Below are 9,093 nucleotides of genomic sequence, written 5' to 3'. Positions count from 1 at the left end.
AGGTTTTTCTTTTCTTTTGTTCGATTTGAGGAGGTAGATGGAAGGAAGAGGGCTACAGATAGGATAGCTCAAAAGTTAAAAATAACGAAAGAGGGGGCAGCTGGGTAGCTCAGTGGATTAAGAGCCAGGTCTAGAGATGGGAGCTCCTGGGTTCAAATCTGACCTCAGACACTTCCTAGCTGTGTGACCCTGGGCAAGTCACTTAACCCCCATTGCCCAGCCCTTACATTCTTATCCCTTGGAACCAATACACAGTATTGAGTCTAAGATGGAAGTTAAGGGTTTAAAAAAAAAAGAAAAAAGGAAAGAAGGTCAATCTTAAAAAAGCACATTAAAGAACAGAAATGAGGCCATAAAGAATCATAGACAACTAAGACAACTTTCAAAGTTAAAAATTGAATTTATTATGTATTTTAAAAGAAAGACAAATTGTACATAATAGATTCATTGTTTCTTATACATCCTTTTTTCTGTTCTTCTCTCTCTCTCTCTATATATATGTATATATACATATACATTCCATATTCATTAATTTTGTATCTTAAAGTTCAGAATGAAAAATAAACTTAAAAATCTTGTTGAATAAAATGAATGAATGATTATGTCAATAATGATCGTGTTGGTGGTAGGGAGTTGGAAAAGGGAGAGAGGAAGAAAATCAGAATCCTAAAATGTCAGAAAACAATTGTCAAAAATTGTTTCTACATGTAACTAAAAAAATAAAGATAGTGTTGGTAGAAACAATGAGAGAGATAATAATCACAAAAATGATTGGATGAAGGCAAAAGGAAAGTGTTGATGCCTGAAAAACCTTCCAATTGACCTCAGTTTTTCCACCTCATCTAGCCATGGAGGAAACATTCCACAAGGATATTTATCAGCTATAGTAAGGTTGTCTGAATGACAGCTTTGATTATGACTGTCTAAACCCTGTGATTCATACTAAAGCTCTTCATCCCCAGGGCATAGCTCCTTTCATTGGGATAGGACCCTAAGTTGACCTTTGGCTAATTTCCACCAAATATCATCTTCTTGATCTATGAAGTAAGTGGACAAAGATACCCGTGGGCTCTCCAACCTCAATTGTGAGCCTGAAACTACTGATAAATATCTAGCCTTAGAAGAAGTGGCATATTACCTTGTTTGTATCTTAAAGGTGCCTGTCTCATCTAATTTTATATTTTCCTCAGCACCTAGATAAATATTTTATACATAGTAGATATTTAATAAATAGAATTGAATCCCTATGATAAATGCCCTGGGAATTTGGGTGTGGCTGGAAAATGGCTAAAAAAATGTGGTCCATGAATATGAAGAAATGTTACTGTGCTATAAGAATCAATAAATATGACGAATACAGAGATGCATCGATAGATTGTTATGAACTCATGAAGAGTGAAGTAAGTGGGCTAAGAAAACTATATACAAGGGCAGCTAGGTGGCTCAGGGGAAAGAGAACCCAGTCTGGAGATGGGAGATCTTTGATTTAAATCTGGTAATAGACAGTTCCTAGTTGTGTGACCCTGGGCAAGTCACTTAATTCCAATTGCCTAGCCACTGCTCTTCTGCCTGGAACTGATACCTAGTATCTGTCCCAAGACAGAAGATAAGAGTTTTTTTTTTTTTTTAAAGGAAAAAAACCAATATACACAATGACAAAACAATGCAAACAGGAAGAATAACCACAAAACAATCAAGTGAATGTTGCAAAATTATAAAGAAGCAACAGGCCTTGAAAAAGGAGTTGTAACAAGAAGACATTCTCATTCTACTTTTTGCAGAGATGGGAGGTGCCTGAGAATGGTAAAATGTAGCATTGGTTTACCTTTTAGAGATCGCATGCCTAAGCTGTACTTTCAAGTCACCTGTGTGCCCATCACATTACCCTGGAGCAGTGATGGGCAAACTACAGCCATATGTGGCCCCCTGAAATGTTCTATCCAGGTGCAGGACATTATTCCTAATCTGACAAATACAATGAGTAGGATACAATACAATAAAACTTTGAAAGAGTTGCCTTAGAAACAGACTGACAGATGAACATTTCCTTTCCTTTGGCCCCCTCTTTAAAAGTTTGCCCTTCACTGCTGTAGAGAGTGGAGGGAAGATGTGCTCACATTGGGCTGCTGGACAGAGGGGGTGGAGCTTGCAAAATATGTTCTTAGGCATGGTGGAGGTGGGCAACAGAGCAGCCCCCTCCAACACACGGGGGCACATGTGTCACCTTCGCCAACATGGGCTATTGTATATATTTTCAGACTTTTTTGATGTTTGATCAACTTTGCTGATCTTTTCCCTCTTCTTTTAAAACAAATATCATTTGTTAAAATGGATGGGTTTCTGGTAGGAGGGGAGGAGAAAGCAAAACTGAAGAAAATTTTGGCAATATTAAAAAATTAATAAAAATATATTTTAAAAAGAATTGGCTTTTTATGTTGTTGGGTTTTTTTTGGTCATTTTAGTTAACTTAGTTGATTGTTGTCTTTACTACTAGAAGAGGATCAAAGTGACATCACTGGTGATATCTTTTTTTTTTTTTAAACTCTTAACTTCTGTGTATTGGCTCATAGGTGGAAGAGTGGTAAGGGTGGGCAAAGGCCAGTGGTCAAGTGACTTGCCCAGGGTCACACAGCTGGGAACTGGTGATATCTTTTATAAGAATATATAAATATAGGTTAATCAATGAGAAACCAGCAAGTGTTTTGAGCAACTGCCACTCACGGATGAAACTCACAAAGATGGACAGGGTATCAGAGGCAGAGTAAATCTGATAACCCTTCAATATAGGAATGGCAGTTGGGTTTACTGGTCTCTATCAACTACCTGGGAATAAAACAAAGATTAACAACTCACACACTATGGATTCTTTGAGGTAAGAGGAAAACAAACAGGAAGGAAAATAAAACAGTTTAATTGTATTATTAGGGTCAGGAGAGTGGGAGAGACATATCTATAACTAGGAATATCTAACTGACAAGAACTGGAGTTCTCAGGGGGAGTTTCTCTGTCAACCTAACTTCAGTCAGTCTGACAGCCTTGACTAAGGACTAGAGCAGTGAGTCCCAAAGTGGGCGCCCCCGCCCCCTGGTGGGTGCTACAGTGATCCAGGGGAGAGGTGATGGCCACAGGTGCATTTATCTTTCCTATTAATTGCTATTACAATGAAAAAAATTAATTTCCAGGGGCACTAAGTAATATTTTTTCTGGAAAGGGGGCAGTAGGCCAAAAAAGTTTGGGAACTACTGGACTAGAGGGAGAGAGCTGGATATTGGGGTTTCTCACAAATGGTCCAGGTCACTTCCTTGATTGCTTCAGGATACCAGGAACCAACTCCTTGCACAGCAAATAATCCAAGAGATACCAGGTGGGGAAAAATGCCTGCAAGTTGTCCATCAGAAAACAGACACTATCCACTACTAAGGGTTGTCTTGAGAGATGTTGTCTTCAAGTTTCTCCAATCCCAAAGATCCCAAGCTCATGGAGTCCCTGCTGGCTGGACCTCTGCTCCAAACCCCTCTCACACCAGCAGTGACAGTTTTTCTCTCTCCTCTCTCTTCGGCAGCATTCCATTCAGAATGTCCATGGCTGATAGTCAAAGTTTTGCCCTTAGCCTGCCTGCTAAATCTGCTCTCCTACTCTTAAAGTCTATTTCCCTATTACATATCTTTTGACTTGTACATAAATTGGATTTAAGTGAGGCAGAGGTTGCACAAAGTCATCAGCCTCACTGTCTTCTAGAGGCATTGAAGTCCAGAGGTAAGAAAAGAGTCAAGATGACTGGTGATGGCTCAGGATGCAAAGAATGACTTTGGCTTCTTCAGTGTCTGACCAGCTCTAAGTGCTCCACCGCACCTGGTTCTTCCACTTTCCTGGACGTTAGAACAAATTCTTCTCATTCACCCCTTCCACCAGGGGACATCTTCGCATGCTTGGGTTACACCCCACTAACTCACTGATGGGTTTGTCAGTTACCCTCATCCTGTTAGCCCACCTGCTGAGATGGTTTACTGAGGTGTGGTTGCTGAGCCTGCCACTGCTTCTGGGAGCCACAGGTGAGAACTGAGTGGCAGGGACACCAAAGGAAGAAAGCAGCCCTGAAAAGGGCTTGGCTAGCCCCCACAGCAGAGGTGCTAGTCTTCCCTAAACAGCCTGTATGCCCTAATTATCCTAGTAGAAGCACAGAGAATTCACCCTCCAAGCAGAATTCCTCTGCTTGGGTAACTCTTCTCTGTGTGTTCCCAATTTTTAAAAAAAGCAGTCTTGTTGGAAGTCATTGCTGTGGTGTAAGGCAAACATAATAAAGTACTTGGGCAATTATCCCCTACTCTTTACTCAGGGTCATAACAATCACCAGCATTCCCAGCTGCTAGCTCACAAGCTGGCCTCTCTCCTGGGACCCACTTCTGCCCTTGTCGCTCATCTAGCTCCTGGTTAGGCAAAAGCCCAGAGGCCCATAAAACTGACAGATTATCCCCATACCGTGCTATGCAAACAAAATAGGCGCCTCTACAGGATGGACAGGAGTCTTGCTCCTACCGTGGTCACGCCTTTACCAGGCTTGTGCTGAGATGCCCATTTGTGATTAACTACTGTAGGTAAAGACTCAGTGCCTAGGTACATAATATAATGATAATCCTAGCTGGCACTTTTGGAGTGTTGTAAGGTTTACAAAGGGTTTTACAAGTGTTAATCTTGCTTCATGTTTACAACCCTGCGAGATAGATGCTATTGTTATCCCCATTTTACAGATGAGGAAATGGGCTTAAGAAAGAAGAGAGAAAAAAGAAAAAAAGAGAAAAGAAAGAGATTAAGTGACTTGTCTAAGTAAGTGTCCAATAAGTGGTTGAGGCAGGATTTGAACTCAGGTCTTCCTGGTTGTAAATTCAGTCCTGTTGTGAGGGTTATTTAGTTATTAATTTAGTATTAGTGTTGGACCTAGCAGGAAGGGCTGGAGAATTCCAAGATGGAATGAAGAAGCAGGAAGTGTGTTTCTTGCTCACTGAGAGAGACTCCATGGTGATTGGGGCAAGCAGCAACTGACAACTAGGAGACCCCAGATTTACCAGTGATCCTGTGGAAAGATGGTCATCTACTTGTGGGAGATTTTGGTAGAGCCTGCTAAATCCCAACCCGAGTTGCAGGTCAACTTGGGCTGGGTCAGCTCCCAGAATCTACCCACCTGGAAGAATGCAGCTGGTGGTCCGGGAGGAACAGAAACATCACTGGAGTGAGGCTGAACACTTCTGTTGTGAGGATACTCACTCCTGTCCTGCTTTTCCCTGGGCCCTGTTATACTTAGGTCTTAATTTAGTGTAGTCAAGTCCTTCCCCTGTCCCTGTGGTTTGCCCTTAGCTTATAAGTGTAGAATCCCAATTCCCATCCTTTATCTTGTAGTCCCTGATTAAAAACTGTTATAAACCTTTGCCTTTTGCCTGCTGGTTCCATAGGCCCTTGCCTAGGTGGGCTGAGTGACCCTTGGAGCCTAAGTGCCATTTCCAGTAATTGTAACCTCCTAGTAGTTAAACTTGGTCTCCCTACCTTGTTGGGTCCTGTTCATCTGTCATCTCTGTCTCTCTCACCCCAGTGTGAACCCACAAATAGTAATAGTTAACATCCCTGGTAACCCTCCATTACAGTCCTCTGTTCACTGTGCCACACGGGCCCATGCATCCAAAGACTACATGGCTTCCTCAGCACAGGTACTGATACCACAGTAATGCTTTGGCTCACAGATCATTAATATATTTTTTTAACCTTTATCTTCTGTCTTAGAATTGATACTAAGTATTGGTTCCAAGACTGGTAAGAACTGGATGATTGTGATGAAGTGATTTGCCTGGCTCTCTATCCACTCTACCACCTGGCTGCTCCTCACGATTACTTTCTAGTTAATAGCCCAAGCACTTTTAATAACAGGGCTACTGTTCTTCTATAGGAAGGTACTAACATTTACCCCTTCTTATACTTGAAGAAAACTGGTAAGTCTTTTCTCAGTTTTCTCTTTTCCAGTTTAAATAATTTTAGTTCTTCTGGTCTTGCTTTGTAAGTCTTATTTTTAAAAACAAATATATATACAAGACAAAATATATTTATTCCCCCCTTCCCCATAGAACTGGAAAAATGATTGGGACCTCCCCAAACAGAAGAAGCCCTGCATTTCTGCTTACCTTGCTTGCTATTAGTCAGTAGAAAGCTGGCTGGATTCAGAGGACCTGGGATCTAAAAACCCTAGCCTTAGGAAAGTCAAATCACCCCTTTGAGGGTTTCTTTCCTCACTTATAAAATGAGAGGAGTGACTTTCCCTCTTCCTAACTTCCCCCTTACTATGGAGGGCACCATCATCCTTCCAGTTACCCAGGTTTAACATCTTGGTGCAATCTACATCTCTCCCCTGGGGAGGGTGAAAGATGAAATGCCTGAGGAAACAAAGGCTTGAGTTTCTGAGCATTTCAATTTAGTAAGCAATGAATTCATGCTAATTTTCTGACAAATTGAGACCAGACCCTTTCCTCAGCTTAGGATATAAACTTGGTGAATACTAAGAAGCATGGAAAATTTCAGTATGAAAGTGAAGTAACCTTTTTTTCCCTGTGAGGTAAAGGGATCTGACAGGGACAGGGGGTAATAGAGGGGTTGCCCCCTGCAAAAAAGAAAAAAAATCATTGAAAGCATTTTTTAATTGAGTAGAAGAGAACAGAAAGAATCACAGAGAAGCAGGACAGCTTTGAAAGGTATGTGGTATAGGTAGCTGGGTGGCTCAGTGAATAGAACACTAGGGCTGGAGTCTGGAGGACCTGGGTACAAATTTGGCTTCAGATTCTTTCTTAGCTATCCTACCCTGAGCAAATCACCTAATGCCATTTGCCTAGCCCTTGCTCTTCTGCCTTAGAGTTGTTAGTACAATAAAAATTAAGGGCTTCAAAGGGCATTTAAAAAATGCATGCAGGGGCAGCTGGGTAGCTCAGTGGAATGAGAGCCAGGCCTAGAGATGGGAGGTCCTGGGTTCAAATCTGACCTCAGCTACTTCCCAGCTGTGTGACCCTGGGCAAGTCACTTAACCCCCATTGCCTAGCCCTTACCACTCTTCTGCCTTGGAGCCAATACACAGTATTGACTCCAACATGGAAGGTATGGATTTAAAAAAATAAATAATGAAAGAATGCATGCCCTTTGATCCAACAATACCAATACTAGGTTTGTACCCCAAAGAAATAATAAAAAAGTTGTATAAAATATTCATAGATGCACTCTCTGTGGTGTCGAAAAAATTGGAAAATGAGGGGGTATCCTTCAACTGGGGAACGGCTGAACAAATTGTGGTATCTGATGGTGATGGAATATTATTGTGCTCAAAGGAATGATGAACTGGGAGGTTTCTATATGAACTGGAAAGACCTCCATGAACTGATGCAGAGCAAAATGAGTAGAACCAGGAGATCATTATACACAGAAAATGAAACATTGTGGAATGATTAAATGTAATCAACTTTGCTACTAATAGCAAGGCGATCCAGGACAACCCTGAGGTTATGAGAAAGAACGCTATTCACATCTGGAAAAAGAACTGTAGGAGTAGCAACAGCAGAAGAAAAGCTTATGATTTATCACTTGTTTATATGGGTATATGATCTGGGATTTTGGTTTTAAAAGATTACTCGATTACAAAAATGAATAATATGGAAATAAGTATGAAGTGATAACACATGTATAACCCAGTGCAATTGCTTGTCAGTACTGGGAGGAGGGGAAGGGAAGAGAGTAGGGAGACAACATGAATCATGAAACCATGGAAAAATATTTAAAAATAAAAAAAAAATTTTTTTAAAGTAAGGACTTGAAAAAAAGCATGTGGTGATTTTATTTTCACTTAAAAGCATGCTAAATATCATTAATGCAAATCTTTTAGAGATTGAGTGCCAGATCCTCTCCCCCATCCCACCCCCTAGACCAGAGGTTGGCAATGTATGGCTCTCAAGCCATATCTGGCTCTTTTGAGGGCCAGATATGGCTCTTCCTGCAGGAGCTATAAAGTCAATTTTTTTTCAGGCACTGTTACAGGAGTGCTCACTGTGAGCACTGTACGGCTCTCACAAAATTACATTTTAAAAAATGTGGCGTTTATGGCTCTCATGGACAAAAAGGTTGCCGAGCCCTGCCCTAGACCAAGTGCTCTGCCAGATTCTCTCTAGAGACCAAGTGCCATGCCCCACCCCTCCCATACCCCAGACAGGACAGAGGAAGTGCTCCCATTGGGCTGCTGGGCAGATGGGTAGGCAATGTGAAAAAATGCCATCAGGCACACTGGGGAGGGGGAGAGGAGCAGCTCTGCCCAAGACCCTCTGACTTTCTAGTAATAAACTCTGGGGGAGAAAGGTTACGGGGGAGGGTGGCCCATTTGCCCACAGAGAGTGTTCTGCATGCCGTCTTTGGCACCTGTGTCATAGGTTCACCATCACTACTTTATACAATAAAGACTGCCAATTTTGTGTATTATCCTTCTTTTCTGGTCTACTGTGTGGAACACTGAAGTAATCATTTTAGTTGGTGTTATGGTCAGAATAAAAAAAAAAGTGAAGTATGTAGGACCAGGAACAACAAGACATACACACACACAAACACACATATATATGTGAACATGCACATAGGTATGTATGTGTATATGTGCACACACATATATGACAACTACAGTAATGTAAATAGAAAGAACAAAACCCACAAAAGAATCAAAACAATGCTACAAAATTATAAAGAGAACTTTGTCCCAAAGAAGAAATCAATGAGAAAGCACCTCAATTCTACTCTTTTTCAGAGACTGAAGCTCAAAATTGTGGAATATTATATATAATGTCAGATTTTTTTCAATGAGTTGATCAATTTAACTTTTCCCTCTTCCTCTTTTTCTTTTTAAAAATTCTTTGTTAAGAGGGACGGCTCTCTGGGAGGGGTAAAAAAGAGGAGAGAGATAACAGGGAGAAATCTAGGTAATGTGAAAATAAAAGATGTCATTAAAATTATTTGAAAAATATGGAACCAAAATTTACTCAACTGTAGCTTATATCAACCATCCCTTCCTTTTTCCAAAAGTCAGCCTTT

Source organism: Gracilinanus agilis, chromosome 1, assembly GCF_016433145.1.
Source record: "Gracilinanus agilis isolate LMUSP501 chromosome 1, AgileGrace, whole genome shotgun sequence".
Taxonomy (NCBI): domain Eukaryota; kingdom Metazoa; phylum Chordata; class Mammalia; order Didelphimorphia; family Didelphidae; genus Gracilinanus; species Gracilinanus agilis.
Note: the sequence above shows the minus strand (reverse complement) of the source record.